Here is a 14,952-nt window from a genome sequence, read left to right on the forward strand (position 1 = left end):
TTTGAGCATATGCGCCTTTACCGCATCTTGAAGTTTCAACAACTAAGGAACTCAAAATACAAGATGTAAATTTTCCATATGGACACCTACGCGAATTATATACGGTATTTGCGCGTGCTTTAGTGAGAGTCATTGAATTAAATAAACCAGAAAATATTATATTATATATATATTTAAATAAAATGATAAATATTTTTAATTAAGTTGTGTATGTATGTGCGTAAGCCGTGAATCTGAAACAACCAGCAGTTGTAAGAATTTCCCAGAACGGCATTAGCCGTCACGCGGCTAATGTCGTTCTGCGTATAATTCTAAAAAAATGTATAACAATAGTTTAATTAGCTTACCTCAGGCTCTTGAATGCTAGTTCGTGCCTTTTCCCTTTCACACAAAGCTTCATCACAGAGGAAACAAATAGTTAATTCGAACATCTAAACTAACCAAAGCTCGATATCAAAACGCCTATTTTGGTGAAGTAAGCGCACAAGCGCGTCCTTAACTATCCGGACTGCTATTCTAACTACTAGAACCTTCAGCGATTCTCTATAGGGCAGAAACCTAAGAAACGTAGCAATGTTTCTCCGTTTTCATCGATTTTTCTAATTAATTCGCAGATGCAGAAAAGAAGTAGTCCTCTCTACTTCCCTAAAACTCTATTATATTCAGCCTCATACTTGGGACATAGATTCTCATTTGACTCTACAGTCCAGGCATTGGCCAGAACCAGTCAGACCAAACCTAGCCAAATTATCCCTCAGAGCATCACTTCAAAACAGAAATTGTGTAATATGTGATTGGGGGAAACCCAAAAAGCAGTTCGCAAACTTTTAACATCCAGAAAAGTATCATGCGTGAGACGACTGTCAGAAACCTCATTCCATCTTACCTGCCAAAATTGAAAACCTTGATCCACAATTTCTTACATGCGCTCAGAGCTGAGTTAGCCTATTTTTTTTTTTTTTTTTTGCGTTTCTGTTTTATAGAAACAGAAAGAATTTTTCGTTATCATATTCCAGTGATTATCACAGTATCACAATTGTCATTTTCGATAATGGTCGAAAATTACCAATGGTTGTCAGCGGATAATAGTCCGCTGATGCCCCGCGACTCTAGACCAAACCATACATTTAAGTGGGTGCAATCCATGCGGCTGTAAAACGCTTGGGTTTTCGGTTCTCCAAATTCTATAGTTCTTCCTATTTACAAACCGATTGAGATGAGAGTGAGTTTCATAGAATATAACCAGATGGAGAATATCCCCGTTTTCTTCCATTGCCAATTTTTGAAATCAGACTGCATAATTGAGTCGATGCAAAGTGTTTAGAGGTTTTATTTCCTGTACCAGGAATATTATTTGGAAAAGGTTCAAACTTGCGCTGCAGTGATGTACAAGAGATACGAAGTTGAGTAATTCGTCTACGGGTAAATAGATGTCTTTGGTTTTCTTCGACACTTTCTTGGCCAAATTCCTTATTCGCCTCTGCAGTAGCTAACAGTGATATCCCGATACGTAGAAGGTCAGTTACTGAATTATGTGGTTGGAAACGATTCATTTAGCGACAAATCATTAACTCTAACGTTGAAATGTAGACAATAAATTCGCGGTGTTTTAATAATTGAATGTTTGTTTTCAGAGTAAAACTGAACAATTTTGGTAACTTGTAAACTTTTCCATATTGAATTTTGAGACTACTGACCATAATTTGCAAAAAAAGTACTGTTCATCGTAAGGGTTATAACCGGTTCAAACCCCATTGTAACTTATAGGCACCCGTTGTAAAAGTATTGATTTCGTTTAAAAGAAATCTGCCGTTTTTAATTATTTATTTATGATTGGATGATAAACCTAACAAAATATAGATACCCTAAATGATTTTTTTTTTTTTAATATTCTAATTAATTTTGAATTTTGCAATAAAGAAAACCTAATGAAAATAACGAAAGTTTTAAATTATAAATAATTTTAGGATTAAAGTTTTATAGCGTAGATTAAAATGACATTTAAAATAATTTAAATTTGATTAAAATCGAGTTGTTTGGTAATTTGCATATTACATATTCATGATAGAAAAACTTCCTGTCCCTAATACTGAATAGAATTCTTTGTTGTAATATAACTTCAGCTCCTAAATTTTAATAAATTTACTAGAAAATTCTGCAGGAGATGAAACGGAAAGAAGCAGCAGGATCACGTAATCTAATTTATTTTCTAGTTTATAAAACTTTAAAATAGTTACACAATTTTAATCCTATATAATATTTTTACTACAATATAGTATTGTAAATATTATGAACTTTCTAAAAATATAACTTCAGCCTGTTATTTTAAAACTATAATTTTTACTGTGGTACTTTTTTTATTTTTTTATTCTTTAATTACTTAAATAACCCGGAATGGTACATTCGCTACAATTTCAACCTGGAAATTTATTTAAAAAATTTTAACCTAATTTTAAAAAAAATCAAAAAATTCAAAACTGATTTTTATTATTTACATCAATTTAAATAATTTTGTTTTTAATTTATTGTGACAGTTCGCTCTAGTGATACTATTGAAAGTTTTCCCGGTAACTAACTTTCTTTTAAATGAAGATTTTTAACACCTAAGTTTAATTATCAAACAATTTTAATTAATTTTTTTTTTTAATAAAAACAAACATCATTCTTTAATAAAACTTACTTTGAAATGAGTACGTCTCAACAAACCGGTGTCCCAAAAGTCGCTTAACCGATAAATACAATACTTCAAAAGCTGAAAACAATACTTGTGCTATTAAATCACAACAAACTTTTTATACATATAAAAAGTTTATATGTATAAAAAATGTATTTATTATAAGTTTAATAAATTTAGTAAAATTTATTAAACTTTTTTTTAAAACCTTACACGAGTTGTTCAAAATGCTGCTCATGAACTTCTATGCATTTTTAACAACAGTTTTTTTAAACTTGTAACCAATTTTTTACACAAGTCTTTGTTTGCGTTTAACGCTTCAAACTCATCTTCGATAATTTGTCTCAACTGTTGTAAATATCTAGGTTTATGAGAAAAAATATTATTTTTGAAAATTTCCCAAACTGAAAACTCTAACAGTTCAATGATCACATGATCTTGGTAATCAGTCAGTTGTACCACATCCTCGTATCCACTCATCAAAGTTGCTGCCAATATATTTTCTTAACAATAAACTGTAATGTGGTGGAGCATCATCTTGTTGCTAAATTAATATTTTCAAATGAAAGATTATTTCGTCACTCAGGTAAAACTACTTCTTGTAATATTTCAATATAAGAATAACCACTTAAGTGCCATTGAAAGTATGGACCGACAATGCCACCAATCTATATGCCAGCCCCAATATTAATGCCTGGAACATTTAGTTCTTGCTCAATTTTCTCGTGCGGACTTGTCTTACTCCAGTACACACAGTTACGACGGTATAGATACTACAACCGTTTTGTTTAAAGGAAACTTCCTTCATCCATCCACGAAATGAGATATTGAAAGGTAGGTTCTGCCTCACAGTGTATTACAAACCATTCACGGAACTCAAGATGCCTGTCGAAGTCATCTATTAAACTTTGATGCATTTGTTAACGATAAGCTTTTAGTTTAAATGCTTTTAAAATACGATGCACACTACTGCAAGCGATATCCAACTCAGCAGATGTTTTACGAATAGATTTCTGAATAACTGATTCGGCAATGCTTGTGTTCTTCACTTGCAGTAGTTTTAGGTCTCCCACACCTTGGCAAATCATGTTCGCTTTCAGTCGACTCAATTCGTTTATTCAGGTTGTAGATCACTGGTCTGGGTGGAGCTGGAGTTTTAGGAAAATTGTTTCTTTTAATTGTCGAGTGATGAATATTTCTTCATTACTATTTTTGTTAAGTAGTGTAAGTAGTATAACCAACCTAATAAATATGAAATTTTTTAAACATAGTCATATGACATAACATACAAATATTGTATTCTCGGTCAAACGACTTTTAGGACACCCATATACGTCTATTTTATGATAAATAATAGTCCCTCTTCGTACGCATAATTTAAGCAATTCTCTCTATTTTATTATGACTTTTATGTTTATCAAATTGAGGGGTTCGTTTAGATATGCTTTTTTTTTTACTAAATTTTTTTTTGTAAGTTAAATTCTCATAGTTATATTCTAACACTAATTTTCTTCAATGACAATGGAAAATTTAAAAGTTAGCAGACGCTTAATTTATTAATAAAAATGTACATTTAATTTATGGTTTATTCTTTTCCAGCAGTTTTACTTTCCACAAAATTTAAACTAATTTCCTCCAGATAATAAACTTATCGTTGAATTAGATATTGATTTTAGAGATTTCCGATTTTTTTAAAAATAATACACTGTATGTTTTATCAAATCTATCATCCTTTACATTTGAAGTTTGCTCTTACAATATTTTAATATAATGTCAAAAGAATTTTTTTCTAATTTAAAATTTTTTATTAACTTTTTTTAACATAACTTTTATTGAATTAATTATTTTACCATTTGTTGTTTAGGAATTAACTCTTCAGTTTATACACATATGGAACCTATATATACATATATATATATATATATATATATATATATATATATATATATATTAAATATTAGATAATCCAAAACCCTGTTAATCTGGATATTAAAATTGATGACTTTTATTAATTTTTTTTTTTATATAAAAAAGTACTATAAGAGGATTTTCCGATAAATAACATTTCAACCATCATATATATGACGCACAATCTATCAAATGAGCATTAAGCTTACATTGATTACACACGTGGGCGCCCGCGCCCACACATATATAGACACGCACACACACACAAATAAGCACGCGCAATAAAGCTATTTACATACAATAAAAACCACAAACAAAAAAACAGACAAGATTGACTTTAATATAAATATTGCCTATTGGGGGTTTGAATTAAATGTTATTAAATAAGGTAGTTACTTAACTTTTCTGTGATAACAAGCTGCGACGGTTCTATTAATTGTAAAATCAATATTTTATTTAAATAGATTTGTATTTACAAAAACATCTTTATTTATTATTATTACAATACAAATATTTAGGAGAAGATATGTAGAATTCTCCCTCTGTGAATCATGAGACCTAGCTGTTGGTGAGGGAGCTTGAGTGCTAATTGATACAGAGTAGCTGGACCGAAGGTGCAACCATATCGGAAAGGTATCTGTTGAGAGCCAGGCTAAGGAATGATTCCTGAAAGAGGGCAGCAGCTCTTTCAGTAGTTGTTAAGGGCGTAGGTCAGGACGATTGAAACGGCCGTATCAACATCACTCAGTCGGCTGAGTACTGCGCAGCTGAAAGCAATGGAAAACTACAGCTTTTTTCAAGAAAATGTAGCTCTCTGCATTTTCATATAGCAATGATGGAAGCTCCTTCCTTGGTAAAATATTCCGGAGGTAAACCAGTCCCCTGTTCGGATCTCCGGTTGGGGAATACTAAGGAACAGGTCACTAGAAAATTAAAAAATAATATTCTACGAATCGGAGCGTGGCATGTTAGAAGTGTAAAAAAGGTTGGTAGGTTAGAAAATTTAAAGAGGGAAATGGATAGGATAAATGTGGATGTAGTAGGAATTAGCGAGGTTCGGTGGGAAGAGGAAAATGACTTTTGGTCAGGTGATTTTAGAATAATTAACTCAGCTTCAAATAATAGGCAGGCAGAAGTAGGTTTCGTAAGGAACAAGAAGATAGGGAAGAGAGTAGAGTATTTCAAAATGCAAAGCGATAGAATCATTGTAATAAGGATAAAATCGAAACTTCCGACAACGATTGTTAACGCCTGTATGTCTCAAGCGCCCATGATGATGATGAGGTAGAGTGTATATACCAAGAAATTGACGAAGTAATTATACAAATAAAAGGAGACAAAAAGTTAATAATATTTGCAGATTGGAATGCAAGCATTGGAAAAGGCAAGGAAGGAAATATAGTGGGTGAATACGGGCTGGGAAAAAGGAATGAAAGAGTGGACCGACTTATAGAGTTTTGCACAAAGTGTAATTTAGTAATTGCCAACAGCCAGTTAAAAAATCATAATCGATCAATATAAACATGGAAAAAGCCAGGCGATACTGTAATGTATCAGATAGATTATATCATGGTTAAGTAAAGATTTAGAAATGTACTCGTCGACTGCAAAACTTACCCTGGAGCAAGATATTAATAGCGACCATAATTTAGTGATAATTAAATGTAAATTGGGGTTTAAAAACCTGAAGAAAAGGTATCACATGAATCGGTGGAATTTAGAGAATCTTGATGAAGAGGAGGTAAAGAAGATTTTTGAGGAGGACATCGCAAGAGGTGTGAGTAAAAAATATAAGGTAAATAATATAGAAGAAGAATGAGAAAATGTTAAAAAGGAAATTCTTAAATCAGCAGAAGCGAACTTAGGCGGAACGAAGAGAACTGGTAGAAAACCTTGGATTTCAGACGATATATTGCAGCTGATGGATGAACGTAGAAAATATAAGAATGCTAGTGATGAAGAAAGTAAAAGGAAATATATACAATTAAGAAATACTAAAAAGAGGAAGTTCAAACTAGCGAAAGAAGAGTGGATTAAAGAAAAGTGCTCAGAAGTGGAAAGAGAAATGAACATTGGTAAAATAGATGGAGCATACAGGATAGTTAAGGAAAATTTTGGGGTACATAAATTAAAATCTGGTAATGTGTTAAACAAAGATAATACACCGATTATGAAAGCTAAAGTCGATAGGTGTGTGGAATATATTGAAGAGTTATACGGAGAAAATGAATTAGAAATGGTGTTATAGAGGAAGAAGAGGAAGTCGAAGAAGATGAAAGGGGAAAAACAATACTGAGATCTGAATTTAAACAGCATTAAAAGATTTGAATGGCAGAAAGGCTCCTGAAATAGACGGAATACCTGTAGAATTACTGCGCAGTGCAGGTGAGGAAGTAAATTGATAGATTATACAAACTGGTGTGATATATATGAAAAAGGGGAATTCCGTCAGATTTCAAAAATATTGAAATGATACCAAAGAAAGCAGGAGCAGATAAATGTGAAGAATACAGAACAATTAGTTTAACTAGCTATGCATAAAAAATCTTAACTAGAATTCTGTACAGAAGAATTGAGAGGAGAGTAGAAGAAGTGTTAACAGAAGACCAATTTGGTTTCAGAAAAAGTATAGGGACAAGGGAAGCAATTTTAGCGCTCAGATTAATCGTAGAAGGAAGATTAAAGAAAAAAAAAGCAAAATACTTGGCATTTACAGACCTAGAAAAAGCATTCAATAACGTAGACTGGAATAAAAAATTAGGGTTCAAATACAAAGATAGAACGATTGCTAACATTTACAGGAACCAAACAGCAACAGTAATAATTGAAGAACATAAGGAAGAAGTCGTAATAAGAAAGGGAGTCCGACAAGGATGTTCCCTATCACCGTTACGTTTTAATCATTACATAGAACCAGCAGTTAATGATGTTAAAGAAAAATTTAGATCCGGAGTAACAGTAAAAGGTGAAAATATAAAGATGCTACGATTTACAGATAAAATAGTAATTCTAGCTGAGAGTAAAAAGAATTTAGAAGAAATAATGAACGGCATGGGTGAAGTCCTATGCAAGAACTACCGCGTGAAAATAAGCAAGAACAAACGAACGTAATGAAATATAGTACAAATAATGAAGATGGACCACTGAATGTGAAAATTGGAGGAGAAAAGATTATGGAGGTTGAAGAATTTTGTTATTTCGGAAGTAGATTTACTAAAGATGGACGAAGTAGGAGCGATATAAAATGCCGAATAGCGCAGGGGAAACGAGCATTCTGTCAGTAATATAATTTGTTTAGATAAAAAATTAATTTAAATGTCAGGAAAAGATTTTTGAAAGTATATGTTTGGAGCGTCGCTTTGTATGGAAGTGAAACTTGGACGATTGGAGTACCTGAGAAGAAAAGATTAGAAGCTTTTGGAATGTGGTAGTATAGGAGAATGTTAAAAATCAGATGAGTGGATAAAGTGACAAATGAAGAGGTGCTGCGGCAAATCGATGAAGAAAGAAGCATTTAGAGAAATATAGTTAAAAGAAGAGACAGACTTATAGGCCGCATATTAAGGCATTCTGGAATTCGCTTTAATATTAGAGGGTCAGGTAGAAGAAAAAAATTGTGCAGGCAGGTAACGTTCGGAATATTTAAGACAAATTGTTAGATGTAGGTGATATACCGACTTTTTAATTTTGTTCCTAAAAATTATAGTCAAACTTAATTTTACAGGAAGTGCAGAAATCAGGACAATATCTTTCACTTGTAGATACTTTCTGAAAAAGCGTTTCCGAACCTATGTTTATATGAGCTATCTTCTTTATTCGTACCTCTAGAACATGGTGTAAAATTTTGTTACACTGGTCTTGAATTATTCTATATACAAAAAAAATTAAGGAAAAATAGTAACAGGGAATAAAATTTTCTATGTTGAAGTAAATTGCTAAATTTAGGTAAATAAGTATAGTATATTGTGATATATCAACGACATTGATTTTATCTTAAATCAAAATTGGGTAAGACTGAAACGAATTAAATTATGAGCTTGAAACTTAAAAGACCTGTCTGAAATAATAGATTTATTCTTAGTTATAAAGGGAATTTATTCTTTTTCATCCTTAACGAAATAAAAAAATATGCAACCCGATTAAAACGAAAAACAATTGTACTTTGCTGCAATTGAACTTAAGACTTTTTAATAGTTCTTAATAGAATAATACACTGGAATAATATTGATTTAAAATTAATTATTTACGTTAAAACAAAATCATTCCTTTTAGTTATAACTGTAATTAATATTGTATACAATAATTTTCTAAACTTGTTTTGACAGAAGTTGTTAAAATTCACCTGAGATAATTCAAATATTATATGAAAACACAATTTATGTTTTTCATTTCAAATCACCTGAGGAGGTAAAATTTAAATCACCATAAACAGGGATTTTATACCTTACGTAAATTTTCTGTTTTAGTTATGAAGTAGAATTATATTTTAAAATCGCTGAAAATAAAAATAAAGGAAAATTAAAGCTCTCGTTTTAATGATTTTTAAGATTTAGCGTTAGTTTTTTCTAATTTAATTGAATTTTTTTTTCTTTTTTAATTGAATTGAAAATAAAAATTTTACGTAGATGCAAAATTATGTATTTCTATGAAAACATATTTTGGGTTTAAATTTCTAAATTGTCGTAAAAGGAAAATATTGGAGAAGGTTTGTACCATATATCCTTTTTTTTCTTTTGATAATAACCAGTTCCGTGGCGGACTGGTAGCATCTTGGCCTGTCGTCTGGTGATGCCGGGTTTGAACATGGTATTAACATTTGTTACGATACAAAATTTTCATTTTCATATTCCTACGTACAGGTATCGAGCTTATGTAACTGAATTAATTCATTATATATACATACATTATATATATAATGTAAAAAAGTAAAGTTTAAAATATATTGTCAAAATAAGAGGTAAATCGATCCTAGATCGAATGTCAAACTAAAAGATCATAAAATTAATTTTTTTCTGGATATAAACAGTTTTTGTTCAGCTTAAAGATCAAGAACGTGAAAACCATTTTGTCTTATTCAATCCCGACTCTTTTCAAAAGGAGCTTAATAATTCATTGTTTTGCCCAAATTAATTCAGGCAAACTCTTACTGGTACAGTCTCGTGTCCTAAATTAGAATTAATAGGAAATTTGTAATTCTGAGAGGAGACATTTCTAGACATAACGACTAGAGAACATTAGGGATTTTACCAATAGTAGGCTTTGAAATACAATTTTTTTTTATGTTTACTTCAATTATTTTGTCAAAGCATGTATTTTGTTTTTTAGTTAACAAATGTAAATTACATATTAAGTTCATTTGTTTTAGATTAATTCATACAATTTAACAAAAAAAAAAAAAAAAAGTAAAATATTGCAAATTAATCTAAATCGATTAGAACCCCCAAACAAATCATAAAAAAGGACAGTATCAAGAAGGCTTTCGGAAGAGACGATCATGTCAAAAACAAATACAAAATTTGAAATTGATTCTAAAATGACAAATGAAGAGGTGTTGCGGCAAATAGATGAAGAAAGAAGCATTTTGAAAAATATAGTTAAGAGGAGAGACAGACCTATAGACCACATATTATAGCATCCTGGACTAGTCGCTTTAATATTGGAGGGACAGGTAGAAGGAAAAAATCGTGTAGGCAGGCAACGTTTGGAAAATGTAAAACAAGTTGTTAGGGATGTAGGATGTAGGGGGTATACCGAAATGAAACGATTAGCACTAGTGAGGGAATCTTGGAGAGCTGCATCAAACCAGTCAAATGACTGAAGACAAAAAAAAATATTAATTTAGGGTATATTTTAGAGTGGGTGTGCGATTTTGCAAAAACTTTTTTTTTTGTCATTTTTTTATCGTTAACCTATGTGCCTAAGAAAAATAAGACCTTAATTAGGTGAAATCTCGAAACGTCACTCTTTTACTGTTAATTTTTCAAACTCATTTTTCCGCCCAAAAAATGAATGGTACGATAAAAGTATAAAATGTTATCAACTTGAAGTCGGTAACCAGAAAGATTTTTTTGTTAAAATAACTTCCCAGTTATCTTGAAAGAAATTACAACGCGAACAACTGAGAAATATTTTCTACAAAATAATAAATACATAAGGTCGTATTAGCCCGTTGTCTAATAGATTCCAAAATTTTGGATTATTGTTAATATCACCCGATAGAACCATTACCATTACCATTACCATTTATATTTATTTGTTTTATAAATATAATTTAATCAAATTTAACCTACGTTCGCTAACCTTGACTAATTACAACACTAATGTTTTGGGTATTTAAATAATAAATTCCGTAATTAATTCAATTATTTATTATTTAGATAATAAAAACATTACTGTTAAATAGTCCAATTTAGCAAGCGAAGCGAGCGTAGGTTAAGTTCAATTTTTTCTCATTCGTCTTCCAAAGAAAGGATTTAAATTACAAATCAAATGTTTTGTTAGTATCCGAGTGTTGTCTTGTTATTCATAATGCGCCTGCGCTGCTCCCTCTGACTTCACTTGCGGTGCAATCGGCGGACGTGTTTCGACAGGTATTATACGTAACACCGTACCAGTTGTATCTTAGTGTCTAGTGCGTTAGTTCGTTTTCAGTTACTACGTACGTCTAATAGTTCGAGTATGTAATACACATGTGTTATCGCAGTTTGTTTTTCATAAAACTGTATTATGTTAATATTATGTTTAGTTAATCAAGTACAACATATTTCGGTAATACATTATTTCTAGTTTATTTTTTATATAGGTAATTTTTATTTTTTCTAATTTATGTATATGTCATATAATTTATGTACTGACAGTTTATATTTCAATTTTATAGTTAAGTGATTTTCATTGAAACTATTATTAACAATTTTAGATATTTTTTGTCTTATGTTTGAATTGACATTTTAAACGAACACAACAAACAACCTCACACTTTCAATTTTAACAGTTTTTTACTGATTTAATTATGTAACAGAAAGAACATTTAGATAACTTATTGACCCTTTTCCAGATATTTTTTTGTAATTATATACAATTGTGGACTCAGGTCTAATGTTTTTTTTTCATATTAAGATAATATGTTACTAAATACAGTATTTACATTTTAAAGAATGGCTAGTTGAGTCACAAATATGAAAAAAATCATTCATTTTTCCCCAAACATTTTCTTCGAAACTGTTGCTGTCGCACATAAAAAACATTACTGCATGACGCCATGAACAAGTCGTTAACAAACGACTCCGTGTACGATATCGTACCTTCGTAATATCGTTTACGACATTTACGTGTTCCGTTTATTTAAAATTATTAGATAATAAAATTCTGTGTGTGAAGTGCATAGTCTATATCTTTGTTAACTATAATTTTTTAACTTATAACATGACATATTTCTTTCCTGGCATCATAGTTCTAGAGCTACGCTGCAAGAAGGAAACTATGGCAATAAATACAAAAAATGGGTATGATTTTTATTGCATTTCTCCACGTTTTACGACCCAGGAACCCCAAAAAAATATAAAAAAGACGTGGGAGGTAACATTCGTATGAAGTACGTATGTACGTGTGTTGGGATGTTTGAAGCTTAATAAATGTTGATTGGATAAACCTTTTTTGACGAAATTTTTTTAGAGGAGCGTGTATATGAAGAATTTTTAGGTCAAATTTTGAGTTTAATTTTCTCAAAATTTGCTAACATAGCCCTACTTTATATTAATCGATAAGCTTGCATACTTATCTACCATTTAAAATAGTTTTTCTACAAAATTCCTTTCCCCAAAAATCTAATAAAGCTATCTTTTTAATTACTGCAAATTTTTAACCGTTTTTTTTTAATGTCTTTCTAAGCATAGTAATAATAAAACTAACCTCCCCAAAAAGACGTTGGTAGCAGTAATGGGGCTGGGGAAGCCTATCAAAGTTTAAAAATATCGAGTTTTTTAATTTTGGCACTTACGTATTGTAGCCACCGCTATAGCTTTATTTAAAAACGAAGTGGAAAATGGGCCGATATAGAGTTTAACATAGATTCAAAACAGTCTATTAATTTTAATAAATGTTTATTTATATTTATTTATTTTATTAACTTAACCTACGCTCGCTTCGCTCGCTAACCTTGACTAATTAACTACTGAATTTATTAAATAAATACTCAAAAAATTACGATGTTAATTAGTCAAGGTTAGCGAGCGAAGCGAGCGTAGGTTAAGTTTGGTTAATAAAATAAATAAATATAAATAGACATTTATTAAAATTAATAAAGAGACTGTTTTGAATCTATGTTAAACTCTATATCGGCCCATTTTTCACCGAAATCCGATTGACTACTCTGTTTTTAAATAAAGCTGTAGCTGCGGTGGCGTTAATACGTAAGTACCGTCAAAGGTTCTGAGATTCAAATCTTAATAAAAATTAATTGATTTTTTCCGATTTGTAAACCAGATGATTGAATGGTGTAATTTGGTGGTTGGGGTTAAATTAACCACACCTATCAGGAACGGTAGGTCTGAGTCTATACAAGATTACACCTCATTAACATGTCATACATATCATCCTCATCTTATTAAGCCGTAGGAGGTTGCTTATTTGTTCAGTAGTTGAATAGATTTTAAAGTACGCATTAGGGAAAAAAGTTTCAATTTACCACTGTCAATCCCCACGTAAGCGTTTTGGAAAAATGCACCACTACACAATCAATATCACCAGACATTTTTTCGATCTTAAATTGGGCACAACTCAAGAACGACTTGACTAATCTTTAACAATTTTTCACATGCACAACTTCGGATACTATTACAACATATCCAAATTTCAATCAAATTTACCAAGCAGCTTTTTAAGATTTTTGAGCCCCAAAATGTTTTACATATGCGCGTGTATATATATATATGAATAAAATTCAGTTTAAGTGAATGGTATTTCGTACCCCTCATACGTCACAACGTAATACGAGGAGTAGGAAATACCATTCAACATACGTTCTCGCCCCTCCTCACAACAACCATGCGCCCGGAGGTAATACCGTACAATACCGTACTTTTCTTCGAAAAATCGGTAATACAGAAATATATATCAATTTTTTTTAGAAAATCAACAAAATATTTTTATTTAGTACTTTGATTGGGTAGAAATTATACAAATTAATCTGGTGTCCCCAAAAAATTTTAATGTTCTGTAGAGTTTTTAAAAATAAATTTTGCCTCTTGATCTACTGTTACCACAAAAAGTAAACAATATAAGATAGAGTGAAGTTTGTCGGTCAAAAAATGCTAGAGCAAAAAGTCGATTTTACCAAATAAGACCCGATTTTTTAGCTTATAAAAAAATTACGTAATTCTTTTTTGTCACCAATAATTTATTATTTTAATGCCATTCTGCATTCCTTTCCTTGTACACAAATACTTTATGAACAAATGATTATCTCTTTCCTTTCAATTATCTCTTCTGTAAGGCAAAATGAATTTTTCTTGGTAACTGTTAACAATTTTTCCCTGCCTTTAAACTCTTTGATATTGAGATACATAATCTAAACCAACAATGAACAATTAAAAATATTTATTTTATGTTGGAAACTTATAAAAAGACGCATAACTAACTTTAAAAGACGTTTTCAGAATCGTCTGTCGGAGGCAGTACTATTGGAAGCTGCTGTTGCTCAGAACGTGTTAAAGCGTGGATTTGCGATTTATAGCACGCATTGAGTCGACGTAATCCGAGTTCGGCCAGATGACCGAATAAATTGTGCTTTTGATTACCGTACTTAAGCATCATATTTGCCCGAACTTCACGCCATGTTCTTTCTATAATTTGCGTATGACTCCCGGTGTCCGGATCGACAGTTTACCGTGTGGTTAACTGTTGGATAGTCGTAACTTTCGAACCGCAGTTAATTCTAGCAGACACTAATGAAAGTAGTTTCAGGCAAAATGTTCAGTTTGATTATAGCTAACAAAGTTTTACTTCCGCGGGTGGAAACTGCAACAAAGAGCCACTTTATTACCACTCTATATTTCTGGAAATACAGTTACCAACAAACAGCCTACCTCTTTTATTTTTTCCATCATCTATTTTTCCTTCGTCTATTTCTACGGATATTCCTACACCACAAATCACTTATTATTCCTGTAATACAGAGTAAACACAAACTTCACCAAGGTATGAACTCCAGTTTACACATGTACGAAAAGATGTAGAAATTTCTTCTTCTTATTTTTCTTGTAGTAATCAATCCTAGGATTGGTTTGCAGCAGTCTTCCTCCTGCAGGCAGTTCTTCTGTGTGTTTTCCACCCAATATTCTGTATGGTTTGTTCAGTATACCTTATTCTTGGTC

This window comes from Lycorma delicatula, chromosome 12 (assembly GCF_047948215.1).
Source record: "Lycorma delicatula isolate Av1 chromosome 12, ASM4794821v1, whole genome shotgun sequence".
Classification (NCBI taxonomy): domain Eukaryota; kingdom Metazoa; phylum Arthropoda; class Insecta; order Hemiptera; family Fulgoridae; genus Lycorma; species Lycorma delicatula.